The sequence below is a fragment of the Physeter macrocephalus genome, chromosome 4 (assembly GCF_002837175.3).
Source record: "Physeter macrocephalus isolate SW-GA chromosome 4, ASM283717v5, whole genome shotgun sequence".
Classification (NCBI taxonomy): Eukaryota; Metazoa; Chordata; class Mammalia; order Artiodactyla; family Physeteridae; genus Physeter; species Physeter macrocephalus.
In genome coordinates, this window is record NC_041217.1 from 64747369 (window position 1) to 64757017 (window position 9649).

A 9649-nucleotide genomic window follows, 5' to 3' on the forward strand; every position below is an offset into this window, starting at 1 on the left:
GGAGCACAGGCTCCGGACGCGCAGGCTCAGCGGCCATGGCTCACGGGCCCAGCCGCTCTGCGGCATGTGGGATCCTCCCAGACCGGGGCGCGAACCCGGTTCCCCTGCATCGGCAGGCGGACGCACAACCACTGCGCCACCAGGGAAGCCCTATCATTTACATTTTATAGGTAAGAATACTGAAGCTCAGAGAAAGGAGTTGAATCCAGCATTTGATAAAATCATGGGCTTATGGAATATTGGATCTAGACGGCACCTTAGAAATGATCTAGTTGGAACCTTAGTCCAAATCAGTTTAATTTAACTTGATTCCATTGGAATTCATTTAGAATCTGAGTGTACCTAGTCAGGCACTGGGCATAAAAATAGAAAATGGGCCTGGTTTCTGTCTCTGAAGAGGGTACCTTCAGGGAAGACAGCCTGGTAAACAAATAGCTCTCATACTGTGAAATACGTAATACCCAGAAGAGGCATGTGTGATACATCAGGCAGGAGTCATCATTCTGCCTGGAAGGAGAGGAATGGGGAAGATGTAGCCTAGAGGGATGCTTCTAGCTGAGCTCTGGAGGAGGAGGAGGAAGATTCGTTCTGGAGGACCAGGAGGGTTCAGTGACCCAGCAACAGGACAGGGCCGTGCAGAAAGAGGAAGTGGCATGAACAAAGGACAAAGAGATGCTTACAGAAGGTGGGCAGTTCTTTGTGGCTAGAGCATAGTTTTGTGGGAGAAGGGGCTAGGGAGGAAATTGGAAAGGGAAATTAGCATCAGAATCTGAAGAGCTCTAAGGACCACGTTAAATAAGTCAGATTTCTTCTGTAAGAAATAACGATCCATCAAAGACTTTTAAGCATGGGAATTTAGTAATAGTGATAATAATAATGATGATGATAATGATAACAGGCAACATTTATTGAGCATTTACTACAGGCCAGGTCCTTTGCTAAATACTTCACAGGCAGTAGCTTAGCTAATCTTAAAAACACTTGGAGGAAGGAACTATAGTAATCCCCATCTGACTGATGTGGAAACTAAGGCTTAGGGAACTGAAGTAGCCTCTTGTGATAGAGCCAGGATCTCCTGCTATGACGGGATCAGATGGCTGCATTTGTTCGAAGGATCACTCACAGCGGTGTGGAAAGTGGGCTTTGCTGGAGAAAGGGGTTATCCTGTTCAGAAAAGTGTGACAAGGCCCCCTAGGGATGCCCTTGATTTCTGAGCTGGAGAGGGAAATGCCCAGTTCCTTTGGTGCTTGCTTCATTCCCCAGGAGGCTGGGGGAGAACCGGGCCCTGGGTAACCAGACCATTTAACTCCTGCCCCTGTCCCCCAACTCTGCTCCCGACTCCTCCAAACATTTGCACTCGTCGTTAGTGACAGCTCTGAAATCCATCACTGTTGGTTCACAGGTCCTTAGTCAGATGAAGGCTGTGCATCCTAGGAGATGGACAAGAAGCAGGGTGGGGTGCTTCCTGCGGTCCCAGACAGGTTGGGCAAGGCCGGAGAAGCAGAGACCACCCTGCAATTAACACCTCACAGTGCGGTCTCCAGAAATGTTCACATTCCGTACCAACTAAATGTGGGGAATGTAATTGTGAATGTACTGGTTAAAGAGATGAAAATGGCTGAACTGTAAATCAGTTTATTTAAATGAATTTTTTTTGATAGCAGAGTATAGGCATATCATTAGCTTGTAAATGTGTCTAATAAGCCTGTCTTCACTAATATGCCAAAAAGAGCCTAATTAACTTTTTTTTCCCCTCCAGTTAGACAGTAGTATGAGGATCCCTGATCACATTTCCACACTATCTTTTCAGCATCAGCAAAGCGGCACTAAAACAGCCCCTGTGACATCTATAAAAAGGCTAGTTTATAATTAGGACGATCTTGGCTTGAACAATAATGTTGCAATTTGTAGTGATGGCTTCTGTTTCTCTTTAATTTTAATGTATTAGCCTACAGTGCTCTGGAGATTTCTAGGCAGACTAGCCTGTTTCCATTCCCACAATTGCTGGCATTATACACTTTAGGTTAAGCAAGGAGAAGCAGCTGCAATTTGGTAGGTTTTTAATTTTTTTAGTGAATGCAAGGGCAGAAGTAATACTGGCAAGAAAAGACAAGTATAACACCATCCATTTATTTCTTAACTCATCGTCTGAATGTGAGGACCACGTCCTGGAGATGATTCTGATGAGAACCAGGTCACAGGAACCCCAAACAACAGAATCCTGGTGTTTCCCAATGTTCTCTGGTGCAGGAACTGTTAGCCTCTTTGCATCAGAGTCCTGGAGGCGTGCAAAAGTCTGCCATGGATTCCACAAAGAAAATTTAGGAAAGCTGACCATTTTCCTCTTTTCGTCCTTATCATTCTTCCTGGACTTCGTTTGCGTTATTGAAACAAAATGCCAACACCACTGTTAGAACCACATCACTGATGCCTGCCATGTCTCTTTTGTCACGTCCAGGTTTTAATTCCCCACTGTTGCCCTAAAACTAGAGCTTTTACTACTGGGAGAGAGTAGCCCATGAATAGGTTTCAGGAAATCTGTGAATAGCCTGAAATAGGTACTCCATCAGAATTATTTGTGAGAGGTTTTACCCATACCAAACTTGTGTTTCACCATTGAAGAATCTGATCAGGAGCTCTTGGGTGGGATTAGGGAATCTGTATTTTTTTAAAGAATGCCCAGATAATTTTGATCATGTACCTTTAACTGGGAAGAATGTTCTCAACTTTTATCAGAGCCTCACATCAATTTGTGACCCCAAGAAGTTTAAGAATGATTGGCCTGAAGTCTTGGCATTCCAGGATTGTTCCCTAATCTGGCCTCATCTTTTGTTTCCAGCACTGACCTCCTACTGGAGATTGAGGCACCCAGTAAACAATACCACTCTCCCCTGCCTAAGTCCTAAGCCAATTGAGAAATAAGACAAATGAATAAGGCAGAAGGGAGGTCAACATATTACCTCTTTTCCTAAGTGGCTAATATTGAAGAATGCATCCTACAGCTTCAGCCTAGTGGATTTATTCATACTAACACCCCAGGTTTAAACAGATCTACCTACTCAGCCTCAGGGAGTGTTGGGCTGGGGCTGGCATCCTCTATCCCATAGGAGCAGAAGTTGTCCCTGAAAATTTATGACACAGAGGAGCAGATCAGTACCTGTGCTTCCCCTGAGCAACTGACTCCCAAGGTGGAGGAAAGGCAGGGGCTGGAGAGCACATGTTCGATTTCTTTCCTAAGCTTCCCTGAGGCAGCATGAGTGAGGGGATGAGAGAGACCAGAACTTTTCTCCAACAGACCCCCCTCTACACGGAGAGAAGCATTAGGAACTGTGATTACACCTTGACTAACATTTCTCATTATTTCCCCAAATGTCGTGCATTTTCCTGCTTCTTTATCCTTTTCACACCAGCTCTCCGATCTGGAATGCCCTTCCAATCACCACCACTTAACTGAATTTCATGTGTCCTTAAAAATCAGACAGAGCTCAGCTTCTTCAGTGGAGTGTTCTCCGCACTATTTCCCCATGTAAGCATTCCCTGTGTCAAGGGCACATCTGCTCTGAACTCCCACAGCAGTTATCCAAAGCCTGATAGAGTATCAGAATTACCTGGGGGAGATTTTATCCACACCAAGCCTGAGTCTTGCTATTGAAGAATCTGGTTCAGTAAATTTTGGGTGAGGTTTCAAAGTCTGCATTTAAGAAAAATTCACTCCAGGTAATTCTGATAATTCATCTGCTCCAGAAAACAGTGTTGAGTCATTATTTCCATGACCACTTTCAACCCTGTGTGTGAGAGGGGAGAAATGCTTCCCATAAAGAAGAGGGACTGCAGAAAAGCAGGTAGCATACAGAGGAACACCATGGATAAAGGTCTTAAACACTTCAGTGTTTAAGAAACAGCAGGTGCTGGCTGTGGAGGAGGTAGAGAGAACAACACATAGTAGTTTCTCTCCAGCAAAAAATGACCTTGGTATCCGGAGGGCATAAGAGAATTATTTGACTATTATCAGTAAAATGAATATAATAATATCCTTGTAGGGTTACTGAGTGGAGTAAGAGAACAAGTACATAAAGCATATAAAGCCTGGGTTCTCCTTCTTCCCTCTCCTAAGACTGCAGAGAGTTGCCCTGCGCCCACTTTTTACAACACACACACAGGGGTTGGCCTCTTTCTCCAGGGGTTAACATGTGTACCCAGGACCCTAGACGGACCGCATCCTGCCACAAAATTGACATTCTGATGGGGGCCCTGAATTCCTGGAGCTCACCTTCCACCTTCTGACCAGGCTCAGGCCTGGGTTCTCCTTCTTCCCTCTCCTAAGACTGCAGAGAGTTGCCCTGCGCCCACTTTTTACAACACACACACAGGGGTTGGCCTCTTTCTCCTCCCAGAAGTGGATCTTCCAGCCTCTTACCCAGCAGACCTGGCCTCTCAAAGTTCCACTTGCGTATGCAACTCAAATTTTGTGGGAGGTTTTTTTAAACTTTTAACACTATAAAGTGCTTGGGATGTGTTTGCTTCTTTGTAAATTTTCATTCCCTTTCCCTAAACCAACAAAACAAAGCAAACATAAATAAGTAAAAAATTTCTTTTTGCAAAAAGAAAGAAGTTTTTGACTTCTGGATTCCTACTCTTACGAGGTAACATGAAAAAAGAGAGGAAAGGAAATAAAATTAGATTCAAAGTGTAGATTCTATATGCCAGACACTATTTTAGGAATTTTTCATGACTTTTAAAAGTCAGTACAGAGGTGGAGGTAAAATTCACAAACTCTGAAACCCAGGGTGCCTGGCTTTGAATCCTGGTTCTACAATACTTCTTATTCGCTCTGTGACTTTGAGAAAGTTTCTTAACTCTCAGAGGCACACCTTTCTCATAAGTAAATGGAAACACGGTCTCTGAAGCTGGCCCCCAATAAAGCATGTCTCCTGGTCTTCGTGTCCTTGTGTAATCCCCTCCCACATCCAACTTCTGCCCACCTGTGATCTGATTGAAAGAACAGAAAGAAACTAATAGTGCTGTTCTGGGGATTCAGAGCCCAGGCATTAAACAACCTGGTAGACTGTGCTTTTGTGTTTTGGGAGCCCTGAGAAGTCAAGTAAGAATTCTCTCCTGGAGAGGCCCTGAGACCACATGGGGAGAGGACCCAACCATCTCAGCATCCCCGTTGAGCCCACATGACTCCATCCCCAACTGCATCCAACTGCACCACAGGAGAGACCCCAAGAGAAACCATCAGAAGAACCCCAGCCCCATCAACTCACAGAAATGTAAGAGACAATAACGTTGTTTTAAGACACTAAATTTCAGAGTGGATTATTACACAGCAATAGATAACCAAAATCTGGAGTAATAGTTTTTACCATTTAGATAAAACACAGTCATACACATAAAGCATCTGGAGCATAATAATTGCTCAGTAAGTGTCCATTAACTGTCTAATCTTTGCAAACAATTCTGTGTAAGGGAGGTACTGAGATCCCCATTTTCATTATGGGAAACCTGCTGCAGAAAACAGAAGGGAGGAGTAGAAACAGGATTCAAGGGGTCAGGTCTTCTTGACTCCAAAAACACGCCTTGCCCTTTCTTCACAGCCATCTCTCTAGGGAATTAGAAGGATCAACCTGCCCCAAAGTCTTAGGAAGTCAACAGACAATTTTTGCATACCAAGTCCCTTTAGTAATAAGTAACGAGGGAAACGGAGGACTTCGGGAGGTGAAGTGTGCGTTCTTGTGGTAGAACTGGTTGCTGTGGAGATGGCTGCAATGTATCAAGCTGGTGGTGATTTCATCTGGGGAATGAGCTGTGGGAGGGGACGCAGCAGGAGGCACCAACGCTCTTTCTCCTAATTCAATGTAATGAAGTAAGTCAAACTACCAAAGAATGAAAATAGGGAGAGAATATTTTCTAGAGATAATGCTTCCTGGCATCTCCACAGCACTCTAACGAACACCATCCACTGGCAGAACAAGAACAGCAGTGAGTATCATTCAGTGGTAATTACATTTAAATGTAAATCTAAAGACATAAGGCTCAGACAAGTCATTTTTAATAACACCTCATCCTGGGCTATCACAATTTTTGTTTGTCATCATCTAATTGATTTGTGTCCATTTCAATTATTTATTTACTTTATGCTCATCACTTTCCTGGGCTAGTGGGGACAGGCGGCAAGCAACCTTTATTTCTTCCCTCCATTGATGTTCACTCTCATCAACACCTACCATCCCAGACCATCTGACAGTGGACCTTTTAAAAATAGTTGGCTTGCTGCTTGCTCCCTGACTGTTGACACTAGCCTTGTGGTGACGCTAATCAATCCCTCAGGCCTTCACAACCCAGTTCAAAATGTCCCAGAGGAACATCACCCATCACTCCATAGCATCCCTGGGAACCTGCATCATTTTGCTTTTCAGGTTATATCACCTAACTGGTGTACATGTGTGTTTCTTCTTGTTAGAAATCTACAAGTTCTTCAGCATGAAGGTGTGCCTACTGTCTTGCATCTCAGTTGTTTTTCACAATGTACAACACACACACATGCACGCACGCACGCACGTGCACACACGCACGCATGGACGCACACACATGCGCACGGACACACACATGCACGCACGCACACGCGCGTGCCCACACACATGCACACACACGCATGCACACACACATTGTACAGCAATGCTCTGAGTTCTAGTTCTTCTCATCAGAAGTTACCTAATGTGTCCCTTCTCTCAAGTCCCTACAAGGGGCCAAGAGTGGTGATGGTTTCATTAAGTAATTTAGAAATGTAGCACTGCGCATGCGTTAGTTCTCATAGGTGACCCTTGCCAAATAACAACATGCTCTAAATTAAATGAAAATGCACATATTTCCTTGCCAAATAACAACATGCTCTAAATTAAATGAAAATGCACATATTTCCTTAAGATGAATACTGGGTTAATGGAGGAAATAAGGAGCCATAGATCAGAGTAGGAGGGTAGATAATTTGAGACAGAGAGACCTTTCTGGACCCTCAAATCATACCATACCCTCAAATCACTGTTTATTGTGCCCAGCCCTCTGGGTTTGCAGTAACTTTGTTTTGTGGGCCTGACGATAGTGAATATTGTCATTGAGTCCTCTAGGACCCCCCCAGTGCACAAACTAGATACTAAAAGGCAGGTGAGAGATGGTACTCAGAGATGCCAGGCTTTGGGACAAATATAGGATGCAGACAGTTGTAGAGCTAGAAAGGGGGACGCTCCCCCCCACATATTCTAGCGTGCATGCCTGTCTCCTTTCACTCTCCCACTGTGTCCTTCATTCTCAGACAACATGCTTATGTCTTTGAATGCCTCCATCTCAAGGCCCAATGCTTTTTTCACCCCAGTATGAATCAGAGTAGATATGGCTTCCAAAGAGCCAAAGGGAATGGCATTCACAGATCACTGCAGGGACAGGCACCGGAGGCTCCAGCAGTTGAAAATACGTTTGTAACAGATCACTGGGCAATATTCCAGTCTCATACTTCCACTCTGTCTGCGTCTACCAAAGCACAAGGTATCTGGAGAGTTGGCAGTGTAGTGCGATGAAGGCTTTGAAACACAACCCCCATTACACACCACATGCTGGAAGGCATCCAAGCCATAGTACCCTGTTGGGTTCATTTGCAAGTCCCTGAGTCCCAGGTTAATAGTACCAAACAATGGCCCTGACCCATCCGTACAAAAAGAAGGCTGGCAGGCTCACAATCGTCTGTTCATTTAACTCACCCTTCTGAGCATCCAGGTATTACACGGGGGGCATGTGCAGGTGGTGAGCCCAGGAATACATATGGCTGATGCATATTAACACGCATGTACATTTACACAGATAGCCACATGCACACATACACAGATATTCATGCACACACGCACACACACACTCACTGCAAACTAGAAAAATCATCCGTCAGGCTGGTTCTTGGGTCAAGCCAACTGGCCTTGGCCTTCTCAGTCTGCTTCCAAAGCCAGAGAGTGCATCTCTGCAATGCTCTGAGTAGGAAGCGCATTCTGTCTCCTGAGCCTGAATTCTTTTGCCCAGCACAGCCTGGCCACTATGCTTTGAAAGTCAGCAAGTCTGTGTCCCAGCCGTGGAGCAGAAGGCTTTTCACAGCCACCTGACCTGTGTCCGGGATGCTGTTGACTCCATGCTCCACAGCCCAGAGGCCCCACCCTGGCTCCCTTTGCCTTGCGGCTCTGTTTCCTGCCATGTAACTCTCCTGCCCCATGATTCCCATCCGTCACTTGGCTGATGAGCAGCTGTCCACTCTTACATCTCCTTATGTTCATTCAGGTATAGGTCCAGCAGGCAGAGCTGCCACACACGGTCTGGGTGAGGATGCCAAATGCCTATTTAACACACACCTGCATGCTTCCTGCTACAACGTTGTGTAGGCAGGAGAGGGAGGTTCTTAAGAGGAAAAACTTTAGGAAGAAACTGATCTGGGTTTGAATCACCACTCTTTAACTGTGTGTCCTTGGACATGATCGAATTGACCTTAATTTTTCTCAACTGTAAAATGTGGATGAACAATGCCCATCTCATAGGGCAATTGTGAGCACTGAGTATGCCCTGAGCCAGTTCCAGGCACGTACTAAGGGCTCTGAAACGTTGGGTGTTACCATCACCAACTTCATCATCATCACTGTTGTCATCACCACTTCATGCTCTTCAGCAGCAGAAAACACCTAAGAAATACTTAGGATCCTCATAATGCCCTTTGCCCCCTGCCACTTGCTCCTTTTTGCCCTGAAACCTCAGCTGTTCTGAGCAGGAGTCCAGAAGTCAAAAACATCTTTCTTCCAGCCAAAAAAAAATTTTTTTTACTTATTTACGTTTGCTTTGCTTTGTTGGTTTAGGGAAAGGGAATGAACATTTACTAAGAAGCAAACACATCCCAGGCACTTTATAGAGTTAAAAGTTTAAAAAACACTCCCACAGAATTTGAGTTGCATATGCAAGTGGAACTTTGAGAGTCCAGGTCTGCTGGGTGAGGGTCCGGGAGATCCACTTCCAGGAGAAGAAAGAGGCCAACCCGTGTGTGTGTTGTAAACAGTGGGCGCAGGGCAACTCTCTGCAGTCTTAGGAGAGGGAAGAAGGAGAACCCAGGCCTGAGCCTGATCAGAAGGTGGAAGGTGAGCTCCAGGAATTCAGGGCCCCCATCAGAATGTCAATTTTGTGGCAGGATGCGGTCCGTCTAGGGTCCTGGGTACACATGTTAACCCCTGGAGAGGTTTCTGATTCAGGGTAAGAAATGAGAGATGGAAAGCTATTGCTCTCCTTAGAGGATGAATTTCATAAGGACTTCAGAATGCCATCACCTCCAACTCAGTGTCTGGCACAGAGAATGCTACCCAAGAGAATAATAATATCGGATTTATTGTGCAATTACTTATGCCACGCATTGTTCTAGCTATTCTACATGTATTGGCTCATTTAATCCTCCTAACACCTCTGCAAGGCGGAGATTTATGAGTCCCATCCTGTAGATGAGGAGACTGAAATAACAGAGAAATTATTTCCAGCACAAGGTCACACAGCTAGTATCTCTAGGATTTGAATTCCAGAGTCTAGTCCAGGAGCCTTCACTCATAACCATCATGGAAGCAAGGTTCTGCAGAGGAAT